This window comes from Aegilops tauschii, chromosome 1, assembly GCF_002575655.3.
Source record: "Aegilops tauschii subsp. strangulata cultivar AL8/78 chromosome 1, Aet v6.0, whole genome shotgun sequence".
NCBI lineage: Eukaryota > Viridiplantae > Streptophyta > Magnoliopsida > Poales > Poaceae > Aegilops > Aegilops tauschii.
This window is the reverse complement of record NC_053035.3, coordinates 440,432,581-440,448,668: the sequence shown is the minus strand read 5'-3', so window position 1 is coordinate 440,448,668 and position 16,088 is coordinate 440,432,581. Positions and strand designations below refer to the sequence as shown.

At 44.9% G+C, this 16,088-nt stretch overlaps 1 long non-coding RNA gene across 2 annotated transcripts; it reads left to right on the top strand.

Moving 5' to 3' along the window:
• Positions 1–10,560: 10,560 nt before the first annotated feature.
• On the top strand, positions 10,561–14,853 carry LOC109744116 (uncharacterized). Of its 2 annotated transcripts, none has more exons than XR_012186030.1 (7): positions 10,561–11,029; positions 11,103–11,223; positions 11,300–11,417; positions 12,156–12,317; positions 12,840–12,978; positions 13,650–13,709; positions 14,579–14,853. It is a non-coding gene; the product is annotated as an uncharacterized lncRNA (long non-coding RNA). The 2 variants fall into 2 exon arrangements; XR_012186036.1 differs by having other exon boundaries at positions 13,647–13,709.
• The last annotated feature ends 1,235 nt before the right edge of the window (positions 14,854–16,088 follow it).

The following is a 16,088-nucleotide window of genomic DNA, read 5'->3' as shown; positions in this document are numbered from 1 at the left end:
GCAGGGGAGGAGGGAGTCGCCCAAGGCTGTGTTGTTGCTGCCCTCCCTCCCCCCCTTTATATAGGCCCCCTTGGGAGGGGGGCGTCGGCCAAACCCATCTAGGGTGGGGGCGGCGGCCAAGGGGGGTGCCTTGCCCCCCAAGGCAAGTGGGAAGCCCCCCACCCTAGGGTTTGCAACCCTAGGCGCATGGGGAAAGGCCCATGGGGGGCGCCCAGCCCACTAGGGGCTGGTTCCCTTCCCACTTCAGCCCACGGGGCCCTCCGGGATAGGTGGCCCCACCCGGTGGACCCCCGGGACCCTTCCGGTGGTCCCGGTACAATACCGGTAACCCCCGAAACTTTCCCGGTGGCCGAAACTTGACTTCCTATATATAATTCTTCACCTCCGGACCATTCCGGAACCTCTCGTGACGTCCGGGATCTCATCAGGGACTCCGAACAACTTTCGGGTTTCCGCATACACATATCTCTACAACCCTAGCGTCACAGAACCTTAAGTGTGTAGACCCTACGGGTTCGGGAGACATGCAGACATGACCGAGACGCCTCTCCGGTCAATAACCAACAGCGGGATCTGGATACCCATGTTGGCTCCCACATGTTCCACGATGATCTCATCGGATGAACCACGATGTCGAGGATTCAGTCAATCCTGTATACAATTCCCTTTGTCAATCGGTATGTTACTTGCCCGAGATTCGATCGTCGGTATCCCAATACCTTGTTCAATCTCGTTACCGGCAAGTCTCTTTACTCGTACCGCAATGCATGATCCCGTGACTAATGCCTTAGTCACATAGAGCTCAATATGATGATGCATTACCGAGTGGGCCCAGAGATACCTCTCCGTCATACGGAGTGACAAATCCCAGTCTCGATCCGTGCCAACCCAACAGATACTTTCGGAGATACCCGTAGTGCACCTTTATAGTCACCCAGTTATGTTGTGACGTTTGGCACACCCAAAGCACTCCTACGGTATCCGGGAGTTGCACGATCTCATGGTCTAAGGAAAAGATACTTGACATTGGAAAAGCTCTAGCAAACGAAACTACACGATCTTTTATGCTATGCTTAGGATTGGGTCTTGTCCATCACATCATTCTCCCAATGATGTGATCCCGTTATCAATGACATCCAATGTCCATAGTCAGGAAGCCATGACTATCTGTTGATCAACGAGCTAGTCAACTAGAGGCTTACTAGGGACACGTTGTGGTCTATGTATTCACACATGTATTACGATTTCCGGACAATACAATTATAGCATGAACAATAGACAATTACCATGAACAAAGAAATATAATAATAACCATTTATTATTGCCTCTAGGGCATATTTCCAACAGTCTCCCACTTGCACTAGAGTCAATAATCTAGTTACATTGTGATGAATCGAACACCCATTGCGTCCTGGTGTTGATCATGTTTTGCTCTAGGGAGAGGTTTAGTCAACGGATCTGCTACATTCAGGTCCGTATGTACTTTACAAATATCTATGTCTCCATTTTGAACACTTTCACGAATGGAGTTGAAGCGACGCTTGATATGCCTGGTCTTCCTGTGAAACCTGGGCTCCTTCGCAAGGGCAATAGCTCCAGTGTTGTCACAGAAGAGAGTCATTGGGCCCGACGCATTGGGAATCACCCCTAGGTAGGTAATGAACTCCTTCATCCAGACTGCTTCCTGTGCTGCCTCCGAGGCTGCCATGTACTCCGCTTCACATGTAGATCCCGCCACGACGCTTTGCTTGCAACTGCACCAGCTTACTGCTCCTCCATTCAAAATATACACGTATCCGGTTTGTGACTTCGAGTCATCCAGATCTGTGTCGAAGCTAGCGTCGATGTAACCCTTTACGACGAGCTCTTCGTCACCTCCATAAACGAGAAACATATCCTTAGTCCTCTTCAGGTACTTCAGGATATTCTTGACCGCTGTCCAGTGTTCCATGCCGGGATTACTTTGGTACCTTCCTACCAAACTCACGGCAAGGTTTACATCAGGTCTGGTACACATCATGGCATACATAATAGACCCTATGGCCGAGGCATAGGGGATGACACTCATCTTTTCTATATCTTCTGCCGTGGTCGGGCATTGAGCCGTGCTCAATTGCACACCTTGCAATACAGGCAAGAACCCCTTCCTGGACTGATCCATATTGAACTTCTTCAATATCTTGTCAAGGTATGTACTCTGTGAAAGACCAATGAGGCGTCTTGATCTATCTCTATAGATCTTGATGCCTAATATATAAGCAGCTTCTCCAAGGTCCTTCATTGAAAAACACTTATTCAAATAGGCCTTTAAACTTTCCAAGAATTCTATATCATTTCCCATCAATAATATGTCATCCACATATAATATGAGAAATGCTACAGAGCTCCCACTCACTTTCTTGTAAACACAGGCTTCTCCATAAGTCTGTGTAAACCCAAACGCTTTGATCATCTCATCAAAGCGAATGTTCCAACTCCGAGATGCTTGCACCAGCCCATAGATTGAGCGCTGGAGCTTGCATACTTTGTTAGCATTCTTAGGATCGACAAAACCTTCCGGCTGCATCATATACAACTCTTCCTTAAGGAAGCCGTTAAGGAATGTCGTTTTGACGTCCATCTGCCATATCTCATAATCATAGTATGCGGCAATTGCTAACATGATTCGGACTGACTTCAGCTTCGCTACGGGTGAGAAAGTCTCATCGTAGTCAACCCCTTGAACTTGTCGATAACCCTTAGCGACAAGTCGAGCCTTATAGATGGTCACATTACCATCCGCGTCTGTCTTCTTCTTAAAGATCCACTTGTTTTCTATGGCTCGCCGATCATCGGGCAAGTCAGTCAAAGTCCATACTTTGTTTTCATACATGGATCCTATCTCGGATTTCATGGCTTCTAGCCATTTGTCGGAATCCGGGCCCGCCATCGCTTCTTCATAGTTCGAAGGTTCACCGTTGTCTAACAACATGATTTCCAGGACAGGGTTGCCGTACCACTCTGGTGCGGAACGTGTCATGGTGGACCTACGAAGTTCAGTAGTAACTTGATCCGAAGCTTCATGATCATCATCATTAACTTCCTCCCCAGTCGGTGTAGGTACCACAGGAACATCTTCCCGCGCTGCGCTACTTTCCGGTTCGGAAGGGGTGACTATCACCTCATCAAGTTCCACTTTCCTCCCACTCAATTCTTTTGAGGGAAACTCCTTCTCTAGAAATGACCCGTTCTTGGCAACGAAGATCTTGCCTTCGGATCTGAGGTAGAAGGTATACCCAATAGTTTCCTTGGGGTATCCTATGAAGACGCATTTTTCCGACTTGGGTTCGAGCTTTTCAGGTTGAAGTTTCTTGACATAAGCATCGCATCCCCAAACTTTTAGAAATGACAGCTTAGGTTTCTTCCCAAACCATAATTCATACGGTGTCGTCTTAACGGATTTCGACGGTGCCCTATTTAAAGTGAATGCGGCAGTCTCTAAAGCATAGCCCCAAAATGAGAGCGGTAAATCGGTAAGAGACATCATAGATCGCACCATATCCAGTAGAGTGCGATTACGACGTTCGGACACACCGTTTCTCTGAGGTGTTCCAGGCGGCGTGAGTTGTGAAACTATTCCACATTTCCTTAAGTGTGTACCAAACTCGTGACTTAAATATTCTCCACCACGATCTGATCGTAAGAATTTTATTCTCCTGTCACGTTGATTCTCAACCTCACTCTGAAATTCCTTGAACTTTTCAAAGGTTTCAGACTTGTGTTTCATTAGGTAGACATACCCATATCTACTTAAATCATCAGTGAGAGTGAGAACATAACGATATCCTCCGCGAGCCTCAACACTCATTGGAGCGCACACATCGGTATGTATGATTTCCAATAAGTTGGTTGCTCGCTCCATTGTTCCGGAGAACAGAGTCTTGGTCATCTTACCCATGAGGCATGGTTCGCACGTGTCAAATGATTCGTAATCAAGAGACTCCAAAAGTCCATCTGCATGGAGCTTCTTCATGCGCTTGACACCAATGTGACCAAGGCGGCAGTGCCACAAGTATGTGGGACTATCGTTATCAACTTTACATTTTTTGGTATTCACACTATGAACATGTGTAACATCACGTTCGAGATTCATCAAAAATAAACCATTGACCAGCGGGGCATGACCATAAAACATATCTCTCAAATAAATAGAACAACCATTATTCTCGGATTTAAATGAGTAGCCATCTCGAATTAAACGAGATCCAGATACAATGTTCATGCTCAAAGCTGGCACTAAATAACAATTATTGAGGTTTAAAACTAATCCCGTAGGTAGATGCAGAGGTAGCGTGCCGACGGCGATCACATCGACCTTGGAACCATTCCCGACGCGCATCGTCACCTCGTCCTTCGCCAGTCTCCGTTTATTCCGCAGTTCCTGTTTTGAGTTACAAATATGAGCAACCGCACCGGTATCAAATACCCAGGAGCTACTTACAAGTACTGGTAAGGTACACATCAATTACATGTATATCACATATACCTTTGGTGTTGCTGGCCTTCTTCTTGTCCGCTAAGTATTTGGGGCAGTTCCGCTTCCAGTGACCACTTCCCTTGCAATAAAAGCACTCAGTTTCAGGCTTGGGTCCATTCTTTGACTTCTTCCCAGTAACTGGCTTACCGGGCGCGGCAACTCCCTTGCCGTCCTTCTTGAAGTTCTTCTTACCCTTGCCCTTCTTGAACTTAGTGGTTTTATTCACCATCAACACTTGATGTTCTTTTCTGATCTCCCCTTCCACTGATTTCAGCATTGAATATACCTCAGGAATGGTCTTTTCCATCCCCTGCATATTGTAGTTCATCACAAAGCTCTTGTAGCTTGGTGGAAGCGACTGGAGGATTCTGTCAATGACCGCGTCATCCGGGAGATTAACTCCCAGCTGGGATAAGCGGTTGTGTAACCCAGACATTCTGAGTATGTGTTCACTAACAGAACTATTCTCCTCCATTTTACAGCTGAAGAACTTGTCGGAGACTTCATATCTCTCGACCCGGGCATGAGCTTGAAAAACCAGTTTCAGCTCCTCGAACATCTCATATGCTCCATGTTTCTCAAAACGCTTTTGGAGACCCGGTTCTAAGCTGTAAAGCATGCCGCACTGAACGAGGGAGTAATCATCAGCACGCTGCTGCCAAGCGTTCATAACGTCTTGGTTCTCAGGGATTGGTGCTTCACCTAGCGGTGCTTCTAAGACATAATCTTTCTTGGCTACTATGAGGATTATCCTCAGGTTCCGGACCCAGTCCGTATAGTTGCTGCCATCATCTTTCAGCTTGGTTTTCTCTAGGAACGCGTTGAAATTGAGGACAACGTTGGCCATTTGATCTACAAGACATAGTGTAAAGATTTTAGACTAAGTTCATGATAATTAAGTTCATCTAATCAAATTATTTAATGAACTCCCACTCAGATAGACATCCCTCTAGTCATCTAAGTGATACATGATCCGAATTTAACTAGGCCGTGTCCGATCATCACGTGAGACGGACTAGTCAAGATCGGTGAACATCTCCATGTTGATCGTATCTTCTATACGACTCATGCTCGACCTTTCGGTCCTCCGTGTTCCGAGGCCATGTCTGTACATGCTAGGCTCGTCAAGTCAACCTAAGTGTATTGCGTGTGTTCCGAGGCCATGTCTGTACATGCTAGGCTCGTCAACACCCGTTGTATGCGAACGTTAGAATCTATCACACCCGATCATCACGTGGTGCTTGGAAACAACGAACCTGCGCAACGGTGCACAGTTAGGGGGAACACTTTTCTTGAAATTATCATAAGGGATCATCTTACTTACTACCGTCATTCTAAGAAAATAAGATGCAAAAACATGATAAACATCACATGCAATCAAATAGTGACATGCTATGGCCAATATCATTATGCTCCTTTGATCTCCATCTTCGGGGCACCATGATCATCTTCGTCACCGGCATGACACCATGATCTCCATCATCGTGTCTTCATGAAATCGTCACGCCAACGATTACTTATACTTCTATGGCTAACGCGTTTAGCAACAAAGTAAAGTAATTTACATGGCGTTATTCAATGACACGCAGGTCATGCAAAATAATAAAGACAACTCCTATGGCTCCTGCCGGTTGTCATACTCATCGACATGCAAGTCGTGATTCCTATTACAAGAATATGATCAATCTCATACATCACATATATCATTCATCACATCTTCTGGCCATATCACATCACATAACACATGCTGCAAAAACAAGTTAGACGTCCTCTAATTATTGTTGCAAGTTTTTATGTGGTTTGTAGGTTCCTAGCAAGAACGTTTCTTACCTACGTATGACCACAACGTGATTTGCCAATTTCTATTTACCCTTCATAAGGACCCTTTTCATCGAATCCGTTCCGACTAAAGTAGGAGAGACAGACACCCGCTAGCCACCTTATGCATCTAGTGCATGTCAGTCGGTGGAACCTGTCTCACGTAAGCGTACGTGTAAGGTCGGTCCGGGCCGCTTCATCCTACAATGCCGCCGAAACAAGAAACGACTAGTAGCGGCAAGAAGAATTGGCAACATCAACGCCCACAACTTCTTTGTGTTCTACTCGTGCATAGTAACTACGCATAGGCCTGGCTCATGATGCCTCTGTTGGGAATCGTAGCATAATTTAAAATTTTCCTACGCTCACCAAGATGCATCTATGGAGTATACTAGCAACGAGGGGAAGGGAGTGCATCTACATACCCTTGTAGATCGCGAGCGGAAGCGTTCCAATGAACGTGGATGACGGAGTCGTACTCGCCGTGATCCAAATCACCGATGACCGAGTGCCGAACGGACGGCACCTCCGCGTTCAACACACGTACGGTGCAGCGACGTCTCCTCCTTCTTGATCCAGCAAGGGGGAAGGAGAGGTTGATGGAGATCCAGCAGCACGACGGCGTGGTGGTGCATGTAGCGGGTCTCGGCAGGGCTTCGCCGAGCTTCTGCGAGACGGAGAGGTGTAGCAGGGGAGGAGGGAGGCGCCCAAGGCTGTGTTGTTGCTGCCCTCCCTCCCCCCTTTATATAGGCCCCCTTGGGAGGGGGGGTGCCGGCCAAACCCATCTAGGGTGGGGGCGGCGGCCAAGGGGGGTGCCTTGCCCCCCAAGGCAAGTGGGAAGCCCCCCCACCCTAGGGTTTGCAACCCTAGGCGCATGGGGAAAGGCCCATGGGGGGCGCCCAGCCCACTAGGGGCTGGTTCCCTTCCCACTTCAGCCCACGGGGCCCTCCAGGATAGGTGGCCCCACCCGGTGGACCCCCGGGACCCTTCCGGTGGTCTCGGTAGAATACCGGTAACCCTCGAAACTTTCCCGGTGGCCGAAACTTGACTTCCTATATATAATTCTTCATCTCCGGACCATTCCGGAACCTCTCGTGACGTCCGGGATCTCATCCGGGACTCCGAACAACTTTCGGGTTTCCGCATACACATATCTCTACAACCCTAGCGTCACAGAACCTTAAGTGTGTAGACCCTACGGGTTCGGGAGACATGCAGACATGACCGAGACGCCTCTCTGGTCAATAACCAACAGCGGGATCTGGATACCCATGTTGGCTCCCACATGGTCCACGATGATCTCATCGGATGAACCACGATGTCCAGGATTCAGTCAATCCTGTATACAATTCCCTTTGTCAATCGGTATGTTACTTGCCCGAGATTCGATCGTCAGTATCCCAATACCTTGTTCAATCTCGTTACCGGCATGTCTCTTTACTCGTACCGCAATGCATGATCCCGTGACTAACGCCTTAGTCACATAGAGCTCAATATGATGATGCATTACCGAGTGGGCCCAGAGATACCTCTCCGTCATACGGAGTGACAAATCCCAGTCTCGATCCGTGCCAACCCAACAGATACTTTCGGAGATACCCGTAGTGCACCTTTATAGTCACCCAGTTACGTTGTGACGTTTGGCACACCCAAAGCACTCCTACGGTATCCGGGAGTTGCACGATCTCATGGTCTAAGGAAAAGATACTTGACATTGGAAAAGCTCTAGCAAACGAAACTACACGATCTTTTATGCTATGCTTAGGATTGGGTCTTGTCCATCACATCATTCTCCCAATGATGTGATCCCGTTATCAATGACATCCAATGTCCATAGTCAGGAAACCATGACTATCTGTTGATCAACGAGCTAGTCAACTAGAGGCTTATTAGGGACACGTTGTGGTCTATGTATTCACACATGTATTACGATTTCCGGACAATACAATTATAGCATGAACAATAGATAATTACCATGAACAAAGATATATAATAATAACCATTTATTATTGCCTCTAGGGCATATTTCCAACAGCCATAAGATTGATCATTTGGCTTGAAAGCCATTGATCTCCACACGCGATAGCTCGTTTCTGAGAACACTTTTTCAAAAAAAAATCCGTATTACAAGGTTGTTATTTTTCCTCGGAACTTGGCCACATATAATGACACAATGCGAAGGTTTCCCATTTTTTGATTTTTTTGAATTTTTTATGCCCGTTTCAAAATGCGGTCAAAACGGCAGGAATGACCGTTCCTAGCTAGTGGTTGAATCTTGAAGTTTTTTTGGTGTTTCTCTGATTAAATAGATACTTATGTACCTAGAAATGATTTTTGGAAAAAATAAATAGCAAACTACAAGGCAGCTACAGTTCAAATTTGACCCGCTTCCAACTGGATCGACGGAAATTTGTCTTTTTCACGAGAGGTGGATCAAAACTTTTTACACCCAACCATTTGGTCAATTGTGCATTAAATATGTCCTAGTATTTTAGAAAAATGATTTGGTCCAATTTTGCAACAATTATTTGGGAGGTCCTTCACAAAAAAAAACCTCCTTTTGGGCACTCGAAAAATGGAAAATGATTTTTTCGTCCAAAGAAAATGAAAACTTCCTTAGGCAACATTGTTTGCCATTCCAATATGCACCCTTGTGCACAAAATGAGATCATTTGAACAAACTATGCGATGAATGTGGCCATAAGATTGATCATTTGGCTTGAAAGCCATTGATCTCCACACGCGATAGCTCGTTTCTGAGAACACTTTTTTAAAATAATTGTCGTATTACAAGTTTGTTATTTTTCCTCGGAACTTGGCCACATATATGACACAATGCGAAGGTTTCCTAATTTTTTGATTTTTTTGAATTTTTTAAGCCCGTTTCAAAATGCGGTCAAAACGGCGGGAATGACCGTTCCTAGCTAGTGGTTGAATCTTTGAATTTTTTTGGTGTTTCTCTGATAAAATAGATACTTATGTACCGAAAAATGATTTTTCGAAAAAATAAATAGCAAACTACAAGGCAGCTACAGTTCAAAGTTGACCCGCTTCCACCTGAATCGGCGGAAATTGGTCTTTTTCACGAGAGGTGGATCAAAACTTTTTACACCCAACCATTTGGTCATTTGTGCATTAAATATGGCCTAGTATTTTAGAAAAATGATTTGGTCCAATTTTGCTACAATTATTTGGGAGGTCCTTCACAAAAAAACCTCCTTTTGGGCACTTGAAAAATGGAAAATGGTTTTTTTTTCCAAAGAAAATGAAAACTTCCTTAGGCAACATTGTTTTCCATTCCAATATGCACCCTTGTGCACAATATGAGATCATTTGAACAAACTATGCCATGAATGTGGCCATAAGATTGATCATTTGGCTTGAAAGCCATTGATCTCCACACGCGATAGCTCGTTTCTGAGAACACTTTTTTTAAAATAATTGCCGTATTACAAGTTTATTATTTTTCCTGGGAACTTGGCCACATATAATGACACAATGCGAAGGTTTCCTAATTTTTTGATTTTTTTTGAATTTTTTAAGCCCATTTCGAAATGCGGTCAAAACGGTGGGCTTGACCGTTCCTAGCTAGTGGTTGAATCTTGTTTTTTTTGTGTTTCTTTGATTAAATAGATACTTATGTACCTATAAATGATTTTTGGAAAAAATAAAGAGCAAACTATGAGGCAGCTACAGTTCAAATTTGACCCGCTTCCTACTGAATCGGCGGGAATTTGTCTTTTTCACCAGAGGTGGATCAAGGCTTTTGACACCCAACCATTTGGTCAATTATACATGAAATATGACCTAATAATTTAGAAAATTGATTTGGTCCAATTTTGCAACAAATATATGGTAGGTCCTTCATAAAAAAAAGCTCACTTTGGGCACTCAAAAAATGGAAAATTATTATTTGTGCAAGGAACATGAAAGCCCCCCAAACCAACATTGTTTGTCATCCCAAGATACACACATGTGCACAATATTGACTCATTTTAACAAAGTATAAAAGGGTGCCATGTTAAATGTTTATCCGGAATAGGAGGTTAAAAAAACAATACTACATAAGCTTCATTCTATTTGGTGCAATCAGTCATGGCATGGATTGATGACATGGCAAACATCTGTCCATCCATACATCATCCATCCGTCCGTCGATCCATCCAACCAACCGCAGCAAACCCCCTCCTCTCTCTCTCTCTCTCTCTCTCTCTCTCTCTCTTGCTAACCCCACCCAACCCGTCGTGCCCTCCTCTCTCTCTCTCGAACTGAACCCTAGCGCTCCACCCCTCACTGCCTGCCGCCACCTCCGGCGACCTCAGGCGGGAATCGACGACCGGCGAGATCCGTGCGCGCGCAGCGAGATCCATCTCTCTCTCACACGAGAGGGAAAATCCCCACGACTCCTCCTCCTCCTCCTCTCTGGATCGATCCCCTCCAACCCACCTCTTCCCCCTCTCTGGATCGATCCCCTCCAACCCAGCCGCCGTCGCCGCAGACCTCCCCCAACCCCGGCCTCCTCCACAGCCGGCGACCCCTTCTCTTCCTCCCCCAACCCAGCCACCTCCAGCAGCAGATCCATGCAGGACAGATCTGAGCTCCACTACCTCCGTTGCTCCCTTTCCCCCGACCAGATCTTCCTCTTGCGTTCCGGCACCTCGCCGGCGTGGCTCCGGCGTTGCTCCGGCGACTCAGGTGAGTCCCTCCATTTGTCCTCGTCACATATCTCCCTCCCTCTCTTCCTCACCTCATCTTGTCTCCCTTGCAGATCCAACACGCCGTCGTTGCTCGAGCACCGGGACGCTATCGATGGGAAGTCTTCCTCCTCACCTCATCTTGTCTCCCTCACATGAGCGATGCAGCTTCACCGCTACCCTGACGCCATCAAGGTCAGACCCCCAATCATCTCCTCTCCTTTTCATTTTCTTCTTCCCCTTACCTTCCATTCCCCTCCCCGATGTGCAGGAGCAGCTGCACGCCTGCAAGGCTGCAACATCACCAACTCGACTTGGATGCAGGGAGAGGAGACGCCCAACCATGGGCAAGCTCTACGTCGGCATCTGCCTTTGTAGCTTGGCCTAGGGTTAGCTGAATGCTCAAGACATGGGTAGTTCTGGGAGATGGTGATTAGGGACTGTTTTACAACACATCATCCTCTGTTTTTACACGTAGTTGTAGAAGAAAATACTTTTACTTATTGCAAGTCACGACTGTCATGCGTATGTTATGAATTCAGAAACTATAACATGTTTTTTTTGCCATGGTGAAGGAGTAAACTGAACAATTAAGTTGCTAGTTCAGTATGTGAGTTGCATCATACTGTACATGAATGCTAGCTGAATATCAGTTCTGTATGTTACTTGGTGCATAAATTTTACTTATTTGCAAGTCGTAGCTGCCGTGCACCCGTTATGAATTCAGAAACTATAACATCAATTCGTCAGCAGCTTTTTCTCAGTGGAGTTGCTAATTTGGCGCTGGAAAGCTTGCTTTGCACATATCCCATTGTACATAATTAATACTGGATTAGTTACTTGCTTTTGTACACATGCCAGCGGGATGTTCTCTAGTTTCTCTAAATCCAGTGATTCAAAACTTCAATGTAGTCATTTTACAATGCACCATGGTTTCTTGTTTCTGTTGTGAAAGTAATGTCAATGGTGTTGCACAGTTTTGAATAAAAATGCAAATGGCTTGTGAATGTCAATGAACTTACAATGTCAGTCTCTTAGAGTTGTTTTTGCAACCTAATATTGTTGTAAAATCCTTTCCTTGAGCTGCGGTTGATGTGGTGGTCTGCTGTTGTGGATGATGCATGCAGGGGCTGCTGGAGAACACGGAGAAGGACAGGGTCCGGAGGCTGATAGGCTCAAGCCTCCCGTGGAGCCATGATTTTCCCAGTTGATGGATCTTTCCTGTGCACGCTGGCATCCAGGTCGGCAACGCGTGCTGGGAACTTTACTGCCTCGAGCACGGCATCCAGGTTCGTCATACCCCATCTCCCGCCTCTTGCCCCTTCTCATGTCGACTCGTATGCGGTTTCTCAGATGTGTTGATTGGTTGGAGAGGGTTTCCCGTCATGGATCTTCTCTGGTTTGGAATATTTAGGCTGTAATTGATGCGCGATTTGAGCTGTGATGGGATTACTCGATTACCTTTCCGTGTAGGTCTAGTTGTTTTCACGCGAGGATGCGGCAATTAGTGTTCGATCCGCGCGACCCTTCTGAATTGGTCAGGAACATGAACTGTTCGTAGTCCCTAATTTAAGCCTCCGACCTGTGATGTTTAGTCATTTCGTTTTGTATTTTAGATCTGATATGCAATCGGAGTCCTAGGATCGCATTTTTCAGGAGAAATGAATACACTTCTGCACTAGTTTAGTTGCCACTTTTGTGTGAAATCTCAGATCTACTTAGGCCATTATCATGCTTTCCACGGTCAGTTTTGATGTGTTCTGAAATTATGATCTGCATCCAACTAAACACCTCATTGTTCCCTGCTGTAGCCTGATGGCCAGACGAACGGTGACAAGACCATCCGGTGATTCGCTGCTTGCAAACAACAGCTAGTAAATCGGTCACCGTGGGGGCGGGGACATGAGATTCAGAGAAGAGATGCTGCTGCCTGCCTATACTAGTTCATATGTATCCACCCGCCTAGATCTACCATACTCACCTCGTTTCACTGTCCTACTAGTAGTTCCTAGGCCATTAGCTCCTGCTTGCTTTTTTTGCTGCACAATGCTTATTTTACTGCTAGTGTCCATTTAGCAGTTTTTTTACTATGTTTTGGCCTAGTTTTGTTCACATGTATAATAAGCATCCTGAATGCTCATTTAGCAGTGTATTAATAACACTGCTAGTTTTATTCACGTGTATTCAGATTAATACACTGTGTTATTAAACTGCACAATGCTCATCCTGTTGGCTACTTGTCGATGTTCTCCGCATAACTATAGGTTGCCATGTCTTTTCCACTTTCCTTTTCGCTTTCTGTAATGCTAACTTGACGGTAACCCTATAGTTTGTTGGCTGTTGCAACCCAGCAGCGGCGCTTCCATTTTAATGCATGTACTAGTGTGCTAAAACTTGCAAAAGACACAAATCTTGAGCTTTCTTTATCGGCTTGTTGCTGCTGCTCCTTGTGTACAATGATTGATGTTGCTCTAGTTAGTGTTGTAGAGGAAGAAAGAGGATGTATTTATATTACTTGCTTCTGCTGCTTATATATAGACATGTATGTATGTTTACTTCATTTCTTCCTTGTCTCTCCGATCCCCTCCTAATGAATTTGTTTGTTCGATTTGGATTAGCAGGCTCGTCCCTGGACCAGATGTTCAAGTACAGCCCCATCCACCACATCGACCTAGAGTCAGGTATGTACTCGTCTTATTGAACAAATCGGACAGATGCTTCATGGCCTAATGCTTGATGCTAAGCGTTAATACATGGATCTGTAGCGGTCCAGATGAAGAGCGTGATTTGATTTGTTTGGGTTTGAATTGATCGTGTGCGTGTGTGTGTGTGTCTACAGGGGAGCATGCTTAAGTTACTACTGTACTGTTCTTTTATGTCCTGCTACAGTTTGACACTATTAATTAGGCTTGCTGGACATGTCATGGTACAAGCCTTTGTCTTTTTTAGCATCAACAAATGTTTATCTACTGTAAAGTACTATTAATTAGGATACAGCAGTAACTATAACAGCAGTAACTGTTTGGAGAAATGACTCCAAACAGAGTTGCATAATTACCAATGATACATTTTTTTTCTAATTTTTGCATGAGAGCAAACTGGTGTAGCTAGCTGGACTATGCAGCCATGAATCAGGAAGTAACATATTCAGATTTGCTAATAGAAAAAATGTATTAAAAACTTTAAATTTGTCTGTTAGAGATAGCAGTATCGATTGTACCTGTTAAACAAGCATCAATTCTTCCTGGAATGTTTGTCTATCAGCTAGTATGATGGCATATTAACATCTTTCTCAGGGTGCTAGAGTCACATACTCTTGGGTTCCATGTTAAAACAAACTAATGGCTATATATCTTAGTAATATTAAACAAAGCTATATGGCTGTTGATGATATATCTTAGTAATTTTAGTTTTGGATGTGTCCAATGCAAACATTGTCAAGTTGATTCTAAAATGTCTCATGAACTTCATTATTCTGTTATTTATTGTTAAATATGTTGTTAGATCTACTTCTATTTTGTTCCTAAATATTTTGTTTTGTAACGTGCAGATGCTGGGCTTTCATGTTTCTTCGTGAGCATCAGTACAAAGAAGTCGGAGGAAGAATAGTTCTAGCTCATTTGAGCTAGTTCTAAGAGTAATGGAGTCCTTTATGCTGCTCCTATTTGTATGTGTGTTATATGATGTAGCAGAATCTGGCTCGTGTGATTGTACACTTGTGGAGCTTGTAATTATCTGATTGTAAACTTGATGCTGATCACATTTGTATGTGTGTTATATGATGTAGCACTTCGATGGTTGATAACATTTGAAGTATTTCATGTATTCTATGTGCCAATTTAATTACTAGGTATTTAAATTGAAGAATATTGCCTCGACGGCTAGGACCTAGTACTAGAACCTGACAATGGGGACCCACCTGACTAGTGAACCCACTCTATAAAAAAAAAGAAAAAATGAAATTGTTGAGACAAAAAGGCCCTGGCCCAAAAATAAAAAGGCTGCAACGTTGGGCTTGATCCATGAAGCTGACAAAAAATTCATAGGAAAAAATATATAAATGGGCTGAATTAATGGGCTTGGCCCATATAAACACCGAATTGGACCGGGCTGATTCTTGTGCCACATCAGCTTGCCACGCTGGATGCCTACGTGGTCTGGGGAGGCTACTAGTGACCAAAATTTTGGTCGAAGAACCAACGACCTTTTACAGAAGGTCGTTAATTTCAGTTTATGACTGCCAGCTTTTGACCTTCTGTTTTTGGTAAAAAAAGGGTCGCAAATGAAAAACAGTGACCTTTCAGTGGCCAATAGTTAGGGTCACAAGTTGACATATGTCTTGTAGTGCTATGTAATTTTCTCCCATTTTTTGATTTCCTTTTCTGTTTCTATAGTGTGGGTCTAGGAAACGCGCTGCAGCTACGTTAGCTATAGCGCCTCTTACGAACACACGCTACAGCTATGCCTTTCTTTTTTTTCGCTTTTTCATTTATTTTGCTTTACATTTTATTTTTTTCTTTCTCCTTTTTCTGTTTCTTTCATTTTCATTTACTTTTCTATTTGTTTTTCATTTTATTTTATTTCCATTAGCAGTAGCGCTCTTCTTAGGAAACGCGCTTCCTCCAAGCCCGCTACTACTATGCGTAGCCTATCGTTCTACCAATGGGAATATTAGTAGTAGCGCTTTTACAGCTACACGCGCTACTGCTACGATTGTATCTGCAGGGCGGTTTTTTCTGCATTGCTACTGCTATCTAGCACTAGCGCCCTTTTTTGACCCGCGCTGTTGCTAAATTTCTATGTATAAGGTTTTCCCTAGTAGTGTTGCCTAGGCCCAGAAAATCTTGCTTGAAGCGACGATGACAGCGGGAGGCAATGTGGTGCTCAATACCACACAGCTGGCAGGCTTGCTGAGCGCCGCAACAGGGACAACACGCAACCGGCCGGTTGCCGCCGGTGGAAGGCGCCGCGCCCCGCGGAGCCGACTAAGGCGAGGCCGCCGTTTTACCACCAAGCGGCGACGGCTTCTGGGGTTTGCCACAAGTTGCGGCGTTGGCGGA